Below are 14255 nucleotides of genomic sequence, written 5' to 3'. Positions count from 1 at the left end.
AAATAGAACTACCATATGATCTAGCAATTCCACTATTGGTTATGTATCCAAAGGAAAGGAAAACCATATGCTGAAGTGTGATCAGCATCCCTGTTTGTTGTGGCACTATTCACAACAGCCAAGATATTGAATCAACCTACCTACATGCCCATCGGTAGATGAATGGATAAAGAAAATGTCATATATATATGTATATATATGACATATATATATGTATATATATGACATATATATATCACAATGAAATATTATTCAACCATAAAAAAGAATAAAATTCTGTCATTTGCAGCAACATGGATGATCCTAGGAGATATTATGTTAAGTGAAATAAGTCAGACACAGAATGATAAATACCACATGTTCTCACTTAAAATATGGAAACTAGAAATGCTGAGCTCACAGAAGCAGAGAGTAGAATTGTGGTTACCAGAAAAGAGTAGGTGAAGGAGGGAGTTAGAAAAGTTAGTTCAAGGATACAAACAGCTAGATAGGAGGAATAAGTTCTAGTGTTTTATACAACTGTGGGATGACTACAGTTAACAGTAATATATTATATCATTTCTGATAGCTCAAAGGAGCATGTTGAATGTTCCCAACACAAAGAAATGATGGATGTTTGAGATGATGGATATGCTAATTACCCTGACTTATCAATACACATTGTATGCATATATTGAAATGTCACTCTGTACGCACTAAGTATGTATAATTATGACATTTCAATTTTTTGTTTTTAATTTTAATGAAGTTTATGTTATCTATTTTTTTCTTTTGTTGCTTGTGCTCTTGACACCATAGCTAAGAAACTATTGCTTAATCTAAGGTCATGAAGAGTTACACCTATGTTTCCTTTCAAGAGTTGTATAGTTTCAGCTTTTACATTTGAATTTTTAAATCTGTTTTGAATTAATTTATGTATGCGTTATGAGGTAAAGATCCAAATCCATTCTTTGCCATGTAGACATGTGTTTGTCCAAGCACCAATTTTTGAAAAGACAATTCTTTCCCCCATTGAATGGTCTTGACATCCTTATTGGAAATCAGTTCTCTAGATATATTGATTTCTTTCTGGACTCTCAATTATACTCCAGTGACCTATATATCTACCCTTATTCCAATAGTACATGGCTTTGATTTTTGTAACTTTGTAGTAAGTTTTGAAGTATGGGTTTTCTTTTTGCTTTTTTTTTCAGGATTTTGGATGTTCTGCATCTCTTGCCATTCCACATGAATTTTAGAAGCAGCTTCTCTATTTGTTCAAAAAAGAAGTTGAAATTTTGATAGAACTTGCACTGAATCTGTATATCAATTTGGGGAGTATTGCCATCTTAACATTCTATCTTCCAATCCATGAACATGAAATATCTTTCTACTTATTAAGGTTTCCTTTAATCTCTTTCAGCAAAGTTTTATCGTGTTCAGTGCACAAGTGTTACACTTCCCTGGTTAAATATATTCCTAAATATTTTACTGTTTTGATGTTATTTTATTTTTGTTTTACTGTTTGTTTTTGTTTAGTCTGTTTGTTTTTGAGACAGAGTCTCACTCTGTCGCTGAGGCTGGAGTGCAGTGGCATGATCGCAGCTCACTGCAACCTCTGCCTCCCGGGTTCAAGTGATTCTCCTGCCTCAGCCTCCTAAGTAGCTGGGACTACAAGTACACACCACCACACTCAGCCAATTTTGTATTTTTAATAGAGACAGGGTTTTGCCATGTTGACCAGGCTGGTTTTGAACTCCTGACCTCAAGTGACCTGCCTGCCTCAGCCGCCCAAAGTGCTGGGATTGCAGGTGTGAACCACCACACTCTGCCTGATGCTATTTTAAATGAAATGGTTTTATGGTTTCCTTTTCAGATTGTTTATTGCTCATGTGTAGAAATACAATGGAGTTTTATATACAATAGAGACATCCATTGTAGAAATACATGGAGTTTTGATATTGTATTTTGCAACTTGTCTAAATTTCTCTATTAGCTTGCTATAGTTTGGATGTGTGGCCCCTCCCCTCCAAGTCTCATGTTGAAGTATTAACTCTGTCGTTGAAGATGGGCCAACGAGAGGTGTTTGGGACATGGGAGCAGATCCCTCAAGAATGGGTTGGTGCTCTCCTCATAGTAATGAGTTCAGTTCTCACTCTATTCGTTCATGTAAAAGCTGGTTGTTTAGAAGAGCCTGGGGCTTCTTGGTGCCTTCTCTCTTGTTCCCTCTCTCACAATGTCACATGCCTGCTCCCCCTTCCTTCTTCCATGAGTATAAGCTTCCTGAGGCCTCACCAGAAGCCAAGCAGATCCTGGTGTCATGGTTGTACAACCTGCAGAACAGTGAGCCAGAGAAAACTCTTTACAAATTACCCAGTCTCAGATATTCCTTTATAGCAATGCAAAACAGATAATGCATAGCTTTAGTAGTCTTTTGTTTGATATAAAATCTTGTCATCTGAGACTAGAAATAGTTTTACCTCTGCCTTTATAATATAGTTGCCTCTTATTTCTTTTTCTTAACTTGTTGATCTGGCTAGAACATTCAGTATAATATTGAATGGAAGTGGCAAGAATGAAAATTCTTATCTTGTGCCTGATATTACAGGGAAAGCTTTTGGTCTTTTACATAGAGTTTGATGTTAGCTATGGAATTTTCCAGATGGCCTTTATCATGTTGAGAAAGCTGCCTTCTATTTCTACTTTACTGAGTGTTCCCATCACGAAAGACTGTTGAATTTTGTCAAATGCTTTTTGTCATCAATTAAGATGAATGTGTGGGGTTTTACTCTTTCTTTCATAAATGTTGTAATATGTTGATTTGACTTCTTTTCATAAGTTGAACCACCCTTGCATCCCTGGAATGAATTCCACTTAGTCATGAGGTATAATCCTTTTAATCTAGTGTTGGATCTTGTTTGCTAGTATTGTGTTGAAAATTTTTGTATCTATATTCATAAGGGATATTGGCATGCAGTTTTCTCTTCTTGTATCTTTGGCTTTGGTATCAGGGTAATGCCAGCCTCATAGAATGAGTTGGGAAGTATTTCCTCCCCTTCTACTTTTTGGAAGTTTGAAAAGAATTACTCTACTTCATAAAATATTCAGTAGACTTTGCCAGTGAACCCACCCAGTCATGAGCTTCTTCCTGTTAGAACTCTCGATTACCAATTCAATATCCTTACTTGTTTTAGGTCTATTCAGATTTCATCTCAAGTCAATTTTGATAGTTTGTTGTGTGTTTCTAAGAAGTTGTTCATTTTGTCTAGGTTATATGACTTTTTTTCACATAGAAATGTTTATAGCATTCTCTATAATTCTTCTTATTTTCATAAAGCTAATAGTAATATTACCACTTTCATTTTTTATTTTAGTAATTTGAATCTTCTTTTTGTCTTCATCAGTTGAGCTAAAAGTTTGGCAATTTTGTCGATCTTTTCAAAGAACAAACTTTAGTTTCATTAATTCTCTTTATTATTTTTCTATGTTTTGTTTCATTTACCTCTGCTCAAATCTTTATTACTTCAGCCCTTCTGTTTTCTGTGGGCTTAGTCTGCCTTTTTGTTTTGTTTTGTTTTTTTGCTAGTCACTTAGGAAGGTTAGGTTATTTATATAAGATTTTTTTTAAATGTACGCATTTAAAGTGTAAATTTCCCTTTGAGCACTGCTTTCATTGCGTCTCATAGATTTTGGTATGTTGTGTTTTCATGTTCATACATCTCTATTTTCTAAATACCCTTGTGATTTCTTCTTTGGCCCATTGGTTATTTAAGAGTATGTTGTTGAATTTTCACATATTTGTGAATTTTCCAGTTTCCGTTCTGCTATAGATTTCTAATTTCATTCCAAAGACACTTGCTATGATTTCAATATTTTAAAATTTATTGAGATTTTTAAAAAGTTTAACATATTGTTCATCTTGCAGAATTATCTGTGTGCACTTGAGAAGAATGTGCATTCTGCAGTTGTTGAATGGAGTGTTCTGTACTTGTCTCTTAGGTCTAGTTGGCTTATAGTGTTATTCAGGTCCTCTATGTCCTTGTTTATGATCTGCCTAGTTGACTTATTCATTATTGAAAGTGGAATATGCAACTGTCCTACTCTTATTGTTGAACTGCCTACTTCTGTCTTTAATTGTCCATCTTCGCTTCATAGGTTTTGGGGTTCTGTTTATAGGTTTATAATTGATATACATTCTTGATGAATTGACCCTTTATTATTCTGTAATATCCTGATTTGTCTGTTGTAGCAATTTTTTTCTTTTCTCTTTTTTGAGATAGGTCTTGTTCTATTGCTCAGGTTGGAGTAGTACAGTGGTACAATCACATCTTACTATAGTCTCAACCTCCTGGGCTCAAGCAGTCCTCCCACCTCAGTCTCTCAAATAGCAGGGACCACAGGTAAATACAACTAAGCCCAGCTAATTTTCTTCCTTCCTTCCTTCCTTCCTTCCTTCCTTCCTTCCTTCCTTCCTTCCTTCCTTCTTCCTTCCTTCCTTCCTTCCTTCCTTCCCTCCTTCCTCTCTCTCCCTTTCTTTTCTTTTTTTTTTTTTTTCTTTTCTTTTCTTTCTTAGATGGGGGTTCTCTATGTTGCCCAGGCTGGTCTTGAACTCCTGGGCTCAAGTGATCTTCTCTCCTTGGCCTACCAAAGTGTTGGGAGTACAGGCATGAGCTACTGTACCAGGCATAATTTTTTTCTTACACTCTATTTTGTCTGATAGTCATATATTTACTCCAGCTGTCTTTTAGTTAGTGTTTGCATAAAATAGCTTCTTCCATTTCTTAGCTTTCACCTTATCTTGTCTTTGAATCTAAAGCAAGCCTCTTGTAGACAGCATACATTTAGATCATGTTTTTCAATCTTTACTGCCAACATTTGCCTTTTCATTAGAGCTTTCATCCATTTACTTTTAACGTAATTACTGATAAGGTAGGATTTTTGCCATTTTGCCATTTGCTTTCTATATATTACATTTTTTTTTGCTCTTTAATTCCTTTGTTACTGCCTTCTTTTGTATTAAATACACATTTTCTAATACACCTTTTTGATTACTTTCTCTTTTCTTTTTCTACACATTTTAAAGTTGTATTCTTAGTGGTTGCCCTGAGGATTACAATTAATGTTTTCATTTATAGCAATCTAGTTTCAATTCAAGTTAGTTTCAATTGTATACACAATGTTTGCATTTATACAACTCCATCCCTCTCTTTATGTTGTTATTGTCACAAATAGTATCTTTATATATTGTGCATTTATATACATAGATTTATAATTTTTGTATTATACAATTGGATTTAAATCACATAAGAAAAAATGAGATTTATAAACTGAAAAGACATTAATACTGACTTTTGTATTTATCTTCATATCTACTTTTACTGCTTTTTTTGTATTTTTTTCCTTTTCTCTTTCCTTTTTCATTTGTTTTGTTGTACCTTTATTCTTTTCTTCCTTACTCCTTATTTTCTTTTTTAAAAAATTGGTAGGAGAAAAGAGAAAAGTGCTTTTTTCTTAGGATAGACTTGGCTCTTTGGGCTCTTTTTTTCTTCTATATGAATTTTAAGATAGTTTTTTTTTTTTTTCTAATTCTGTAAAGAAAGTCAATGGTAATTTAATGGGAATCATGTTACCTGACTTCAAACTATAGTACAAGGCTACAGTAACCAAAACAGCATGGTACTGGTACAAGAACAGACACATAGACTAATGAAACAGAATAGAGAAATCAGAAATGAGACCACACACCTTCAACCATCTGATCTTTGACAAACCTAACAGAAACAAGCAATGGGGAAAGGATCTCCTATTTAATAAATGATGCTAGGAGAACTGCCTACCTATATGCAGAAAATTGAAACTGGATCCCCTCCTTACACCATATACAAAAATTAACTCAAAATGGTTTTAAGACTTAAATGTAAAACCCAAAACTATAAAAATCCTAGAAGAAACTCTAGACAATACATTCAGGACATAGGCTTGGACAAAGATTTCATAACAAAAATATCAAAAGCAATTGCAACAAAAGCAAAAATTGACAAATGGGATCTAATTAAACTAAAGGGCTTCTGTACAACCAAAGAAACTATTATGAGAGTGAACAGATAACCTACAGAATGGGAGAAAATTTTTGCTATCTATCTATCTATCTATCTATCTATCTATCTATCTATCTATCTATCTATGGTCTAATATCCAGAATCCATAAGTAACTTAAACAAATTTACAAGAAAAAAAAATCCCATTAAAAAGCAGACATTAAAAAGTGAACATGAACAGATCCTTCCCAAAGAAAGACATACATGTGGCCAATAAACATTTGGAAAAAGCTCAACATCACTGATCATTAGAAAAATGCAAATCAAAACCACAATGAGATACCATCTCACACCAGTTAGAATGGCTGCTGTTAAAAAGTAAAAAAACAACAGATGCTGCAGTGGTTACAAAGAAAAATGAACGTTTTTACACTGTCGGTGGAAGTGTAAATTAGTTCAATCATTGTGGAAGACAGTATGATGATTCCTGAAAGACCTAAATGAAGAAATACCATTTGACCCAGCAATCCCATTGCTGGCTATGTACCCAAAGGAATATAAATCATTCAATTATAAAGATACATGCATGCATATGTTCATTGCAGCACTATTTACAGTAGCAAAGTCATGGAATCAACCTAAATGTCCATCAATGATAGACTGCATAAAGAAAATGTGGTACATATACACCATGGAATGCTATGCAACCATGAAAAGGAATGGGATCATGTCCTTTGCAAGGACATGGATGGAGTTAGAAGTCATTATCCTTGGCAAAGTAATGCAAGAACAGAAAACCAAACACTGCATGTTCTCACTTATATTTGGGAGCTCAATGATGAGAACTCATAGACATATGGAGGGGAACAACACACCCTGAGCACCCGTTGGGTGGGGAGAGCATCAGGAAAAATAGCTAATGGATGCTGGGTTTAACACCTGGGTGATGGAATGATCTGTGCAGTAAACCACCATGATACAAGTTTACCTAGGTAACAAACCTGCATATCCTGCACATCTATTCCTAATCTTCTATTTTTTTTAAAAAAGAGAAAAGTGTTCTTTAATTATTTTAAGTTGAAAAGCTTATAATGTTATTGGTGACTAATCCTTTCCCTTGTCTTTGAAACTCACACACTGTGTTACAAATATGTCACCGTGTTATTTATTTGTCCTTTTAATATGCAAGTCCTGCGACATCAACTAGATGTTAAGTATAATATGGGTAGAAACTCTGCCTTATATTTCTCCACATTTCTAATGTCAAAGGAAACCCTATATTACAGAAGATATTCAGCATGTGGTTGTTGATTTTGTACTAGATAGCTCACCTTATTTCTTCAGGCAGGCAAACTATTATTGTCTCCATTTACAGTAAGAAAACTGAGAGCCAACAGAGTTTAGGAACTTGACCAAGATAGGACAAAAATATGTTCTTCTGTGCTTTGTACCCAACATTGTTTCTCAGGCAGCTTGTTTAAGTTATCTCTTACAAGCCTACAACAAGCTTTCCCACCACCAGCACTAACTTCTGGCAACAGATAGTACTTGTAATGAATAATCCAACTGAAACAGCATTCAGTTTGAGATCCTATCTGTTCTTTTTGAATAAACACTGAAAGCAAATGAAATAGGAAATTGTTTCCCACAGACTTTCTGAGCAATAGGGAGAAACATTTGAACCCTATTCTCAGCCGAATGGCAGTGAGAGGGTGGCTGTGCATGCAGATCATGCTGAACAACTTCAAGTGAAACACGGAAGACAGCATGACCAGAGTTTGCCCTTCTTGAAATTTGAAGTGGGTGAACTGTGTCTTCTCAGCCCTCAGACCTACTTGCTTGGCTTGGAGAATGGCCTGTGGTAGTAGAAGTCACAGATGAAGCTTTTAGGGTCAAATAAATAAGGGTTTTAATTTGGGGATATCTACAATACAAACAGTAACTTTGAACAAGTTACTCCCTCACTTGCAAAAATAAGATTTTTATGAGGATTAATGTAAATCATGTATGTGATGGTGCCTGGAATAGAATAAATTGATGTTAGCTTTCTTTCTTCCTCCATGGGCCGTCTAACTTGACCATTGCCACCATTATCCCTTATGAAATAAATAGGCTGATAAATATGTTCACCCTAAAGCATAAATGACTATTAGGTTCAATATTATAGTTTTTACAAATGTGACCCTATTTTAACAGGTGACCAAAATCTCATTTTCAAGGAATGCAATTATGAAATGGAGCCTACTTTGCTCATAGACATCCAGCCTTACTAAACATCATTCCATACAACATGGAATCAAGGATCCTTGGAGAATTGGCTGAGTCCAGAATGGGGTCAATGAAAGTACAAAATGATCCTGTAATATCCTGTGCCTGGAAGTACACAAAAACAACGGATGCATGCAAAAAATGTGCAGAAGCCAATGTGAAGGTGTTCCCACAGGCTGAACTTGTGAGGGACTGATGATTTAAAAGAATCGTGTCAGGAATGGATTATAACCGCTGAATAAAAATATATTTATAGTCCATATTTGCACTTTAGAAAACTTAAAGGTGGATATGAAGAAAGAGGAAAACCTATTTTTTATAGAATAATGCCAACTAATAGATATAGAAGGAATAGTGGAAATAGAAAACCACCACCCTTTTACACACCATAGTAATACTTGATTCTGATAATAATTATTAATGGATGCTAAAGGCATTGAATGAAAAAATGGGGGTAAAAATATACACACACATTCTCAGATTATTTAGTAATAACAATGGGAAAATATCTTTACAATGGAGAGATCTAGTGGACATCTTTCTAATCAAATGGTAAAATTTAATGTCCTTAGTAATTAGACAATCTAATACCATGTTATTGCTAATGTGATACACTAAGTTCACGATACAATCTCTTCTAAAAATAGTTGAACCAAATCTGATCACAAAGAAACAATCCAACAAATCTAGTAGACTCTTCAAAAATGTTGCTGTCATGAAAGATCTCTCTCTCTCTCTCTCACGCGCGCGCGCACACACACACACACACACACACACACACAGAGTGGAGAACTGACCTAGATTAGAGGAGACTGAAGCAACCTGTCAAATACAATGCATAATCCTGATTCCTTGACTTTGAATCCCAGAAAAAAAGAGAAAGAAAAAAAATTGTGGACAATTAGGTAAATTTAAAGAAGGATTGCACATTATACAATACTATTATGTCAACGTTAATTTTCCCAACTATAATAATTCCATGTAATTAGGTAAGAGAATGTTCTTATTCTTCAGAGATATATTCTGAAATATTTAAGGGCTAAGGGTAATTATTTATGTTACTCTTGAATTATTTATATGCACCCCTCTCTCTTTATCTTTCTATCAGTGCGGTAATTATAACCTAAAAACGGACTTTGTACATTAAAAAAAATATAGCTTCACAGGTAGGCCAGTTATTTAATTCAAATGGCCAACTTATTCTTCAGAAAAATTTGAGGTTTATATGAAAAAGTGGGTAAAAATAATAATTCAAGCTCATCTTCAGATACAAAATGCCAAAAGCTTAACATATTCAAGGGCCCTGATTCATTTACTGTAGTCATGAACCTTCAGTCAGTAGATTCTTCAATAGGTAATCATTAATTTCACTCATCTAGACACAATGGATTGTCTTGTTTCACCGTGTTGAACAAAAAGGATATTGACTCCCTGAAGAACTATTTCAGTAACAAGGGAAAATACAGAAACTGCAATGATTGAAGAAGGATTGTATATGTTATATTTTATTTGCAATGATTGTCTTTAAAAATCAGCTCTGATCTCCCCAAGGATGAGTCTCCTCTTCACATCTGGAGAGAGGTTTTCTGAGGTATGCAATTTATTAGTTGCATGAGCTTGGGTACCTCTTGATGCATCAGTTCCCTCATTAGTAAGATAAAGTTGAAAAATATTACTTTATCAGGTTGTTAAGGATAAATGAATTAGCATAAGTGAAGTACATTGAATAGTGCATAGCACCTAATAAGTGCTCCATACGTTTTAGCTATTATTATTGTTTTTTATAGCTTTATGATTGGATATGTTCTCAGTCACCAATTGTGTTAATACAGAACTTTTTTTTTTTTTTTTTTTTTTTTTGAGATGAAGTCTCGCTCTGTTGCCAGGCTGGAGTGCAGTGGCGCAATCTTGGCTCACTGCAACCTCCACCTCCCGGGTTCGAGCAATTCTCCTGCCTCAGCCTCCCAAGTAGCTGGGACTACAGGCATGCGCCACCATGCCCGGCTAACTTTTGTATTTTCAGTGGAGATGTAGAGATGGGGTTTCACCATGTTGGCCAAGATGGTCTCGCTCTCTTGACTTTGTGATCCTTCCCACCTCAGCCGTCCAAAGTGCTGGGATTACAAGCGTGAGCCACTGCACCTGGCCAGGAAACCTTTTTTTTTTTTTCTCTTCTTTGAGACGGAGTTTCACTCTTGTTGCCCAGGCTGCAGTGCAATGGCATGATCTCGGCTCACCACAAGTTCTGTCTCCCGGGTTCAAGCAATTCTCCTCCCTCAGCCTCCCGAGTAGCTGGGATTACAGGCATGTGCCACCACACCCGGCTAATTTTGTATTTTTAGTAGAGATGGGGTTTCTCCATGTCAGTCAGGCTGGTCTTGAACTCCTGACCTCAAGTGATCCGCTTGCTTTGGCCTCCTAAAGCGCTGGGAAGGAAATCTTTTTATAGTGGCAAGTCCTTTAATGAAATGTGTAGCTCCCTCTTTTCTGTATAAGGCTAGGTCCTACCCAGCAGTTTTGTTTTTCATTATTTCTTGGTCATTTTGTTTTAAAGATCTCTGGGGAATACTCCCAAATCACATTAGGAAGTACTCATTTACTGGGTTAAATCGTTTCAAACATTTTACTAGCCATGAGCTTCAAGGAATTTTCTGCAAGAGCTTTTTGCACATCTTTCCTGGCATTCCAGAACATTTTTGTTCTTTGTTCTTACAGCCCAGTTTGTTAATGCTTATGATTAAGAAGCCCCCTTTTCTAGTGTCTATAAATGATTAGATAAACTTCTTCCCTCTAATATTTTGATGTTTTAAAATGTATTATATTATATATAAGTTATACTTATCTAACACATGGAGGGAAAGCAAGATATTCTAGCTCCTTAGGCAAATATCACTTTAATGTATTTTCAACTGATACACAGGTGGAGGCTTCAGAATACCATATTTTGTAACAATAGTTTCAAATGTAGTTTTCTCACGTGATAATAAAATATTAGCAATATTTCTAACATAGTGATCTCTCTCATCCTTAAACATTATGTTCTTATTAAATCTGTGAAACCAGTCTTGGGAATGTGATTGTATCTATTTTCCATACATATAATGTAATTAAGCAATTTTAATTTTTAAAATATTAATTTTCAACACACTTAAAAACAATAGGAGCAGCCAGGCATGGTGACTCATACCTGTAATCCCAGCACTTGGGAGGCTGAAGCGGGAGGATTGCTTGAGCCCAGGAGTTTGAGATCAGCCTGGACAACATAAGAAGACCGCATCTCTATAAAAAGATGAAGAAAAAACTAGCTGAACATGGTGGCACATGCCCATTGTCCCAGCTACTCAGGAGGGAGAGATGGGGTGATGACTTCAGCCCAGGAATTTGAAGCTGCAGTGAGCCAGGATCATGCCACTGCACTCAAGGGTGACACAGTGAGACCTTGTCTCAAAAACAAACAAACAAATAAACAAAAAAGCAGTAGGAGGTACCCTTTGTTATACTGTAATTCTTGCTTTATAGAGACAAACATCTAAGGATTAAGTGATTAGACACTCACTATGTGTCACTGTTTGGTCTTTGTTTTAAAAACCTGCTTACACGGATTAAAAGGATTTTTGTACATTAAAAAATAGGTCACCAACTGAATGAGAACCATGGATCATCTCTTCTAACAGTGTGTAAAATGATGACAGGTCTTGTGATTCACTCAGATAAACTGAGATATAAACTCCAGGATTTATACATTAAAATGATACTTTAGATTGGTTACATTATCAGTATATTTTTACTAAATGCCTATTTGTACTTGTTGTTCTGAGGTATTTGAAAATAAATGCTACATTTACCTTGCTATTTAAATTTTTTCTCATCAGAGTTATTAAGGACAAGATAAATTATATACGATTATATTTGATTTAGAATTTTGGGGTGAGTTTACATATGCTGAATACATGAAGTGGTTATTACATTTATTTTTACTTAATAAATGGCAAGCTAAACACTCTTCCTGTAAATTTAAAACATAATTGATAAGATTACTCTGTATTGTGATTTATCTTTTTTGTAACTTTTGTTTCCCCAGGAACCCCAGTCTTAAATCCTCCAAGGTGTCATTCATTTAGTTGTTTAACACTAATCCCCTCCATGAAATTATAACTATGTACAAAATCCTTTCTCACTTTGGAGGTTTGTAATCCAAGAACCAAAGATGCCAACATTCTTCCTCTGTGACTATTTTAACTATGTGGTTATGATACCTATTGCCACACTTTCAGTCATACTTGCACACACTTAAACACCATGCTTTCCCATTCTGAGTGATGGCACCCTCATCCCCACCCAAAGCGACTGTGGGTGCTACTGCTGTACAGAGTATACTGTGGTGTGCTGCCTGGATATCTCCATCATCTGGAAGTGCTTTCAGCAGAAAGCCATCAGGCATCAGCCTTCTTTATGAATTGCCTAGGCTGCCAGGCCACTTCTCCAGGGCAGCCCACACGCAATGAATGATTTTTCAATATGGAAGCGTACAGACCAAGCTCCCCTCATTCAAACTTGGAACAACTTGGAAGGACATTTCCAGCTTCAACACTCCCCAGGGATAAGTCAAGACTTTCATTGAGCCTGTGTCACAATCTGCTTTCTCCCTCTGCCCACTACTTCTTCCTTCCCTCCTCTCTCATAGCTGTTATTCCCAAGAGCATTTCTTAATAACTCTCCAACATGTTAATCTCCATCTCAGGGTCTACTTCCTGGAAAATCCAATTTACAATAGGCTGCAATAACCAAAGTCCTTGAAGTTAAGCTTTTTTTTTTTTTTTTTTTTCCTGTTTATGGTACAATTTTAAAATCTCTTGCTCTATGGATGCGTGTTCTCTAGTGACAGAGATGGCATCTCCCTTAATTTGAACTTGTACTTGGCTTCAATTTCTCCATTGAATCCTTAGAATAATCTCTCTTTGGGCAGTCCAACAGGTTGGCAATAACATCTCTTGGAACTAAAATGCATTAAAAGGCAGTTTCATTAAGTGATGTAAAATCTGTGTAACTCAAGTCTTCCAAAGCCCTAGAAGTAAAATTTTCAGTATCTCATACAGTTCCTAAATGAATATTAATTTCATAACAAGAGTCAGTTTCAAGCCAGTGTGAAAAATAAATGTGTATTCATTTTTACACACAGTGGAAAGGAATCCACATCCTTGATCATCTTTCTCCAGTCTCTACCTTAATAGTTAATGCTGGCTAAAAATATCCATAGGGTATTTGTCCCTATCTTTCCATTCCCATTACCTAAACTTGCAGATCCAAGTCAATTATGGTCAAGGTTATTCCATTAACAGAAAGTTAAATCTTACCCATAATGTCTGGGAATATCGGGGGAACCCGCCCCTGCTAGTTAATGTGGGTTCTTTTCTATTTCCCTAAGCATTGGCTGGTCTGAGAAATAAAGGGAAAGAGTACAAAAGAGAGAAATTTTAAAGCTGGGTGGCCGGGGGAGACATCATATGTTGGCAGGTTCCGTGATGCCCCCAAGCTGTAAAACCAGCAAGTTTTTATTAGCGATTTTCAAAAGGGGAGGGAGTGTACGAATAGGGTGTGGGTCACAGAGATAACATGCTTCACAAGGTAATAAAATATCACAAAGCAAATGGAGGCAGGGCGAGATCACGGGACCACCAGATGGGGGCAAAATTAAAATTGCTAATGAAGTTTGGGCACGCATTGTCATTGATAACATCTTATCAGGAGACAGGGTTTGAGAGCAGACAACCTGTCTGACCAAAATTTATTAGGTGGGAATTTCCTCGTCCTAATAAGCCTGGGAGAGCCACAGGAGACCGGGGCTTATTTCACCCCTTCGGCTTTGACCATAAAAGATAGTTGCCCCCAAGGGGGCCATTTAGAGGCCTACCCTCAGGGGCGCATTCTCTTTCTCAGGGATGTTCCTTGCTGAGAAAAAGAATTCAGTGA

The sequence above is a fragment of the Macaca nemestrina genome, chromosome 1 (assembly GCF_043159975.1).
Source record: "Macaca nemestrina isolate mMacNem1 chromosome 1, mMacNem.hap1, whole genome shotgun sequence".
Classification (NCBI taxonomy): Eukaryota; Metazoa; Chordata; class Mammalia; order Primates; family Cercopithecidae; genus Macaca; species Macaca nemestrina.
Note: the sequence above shows the minus strand (reverse complement) of the source record.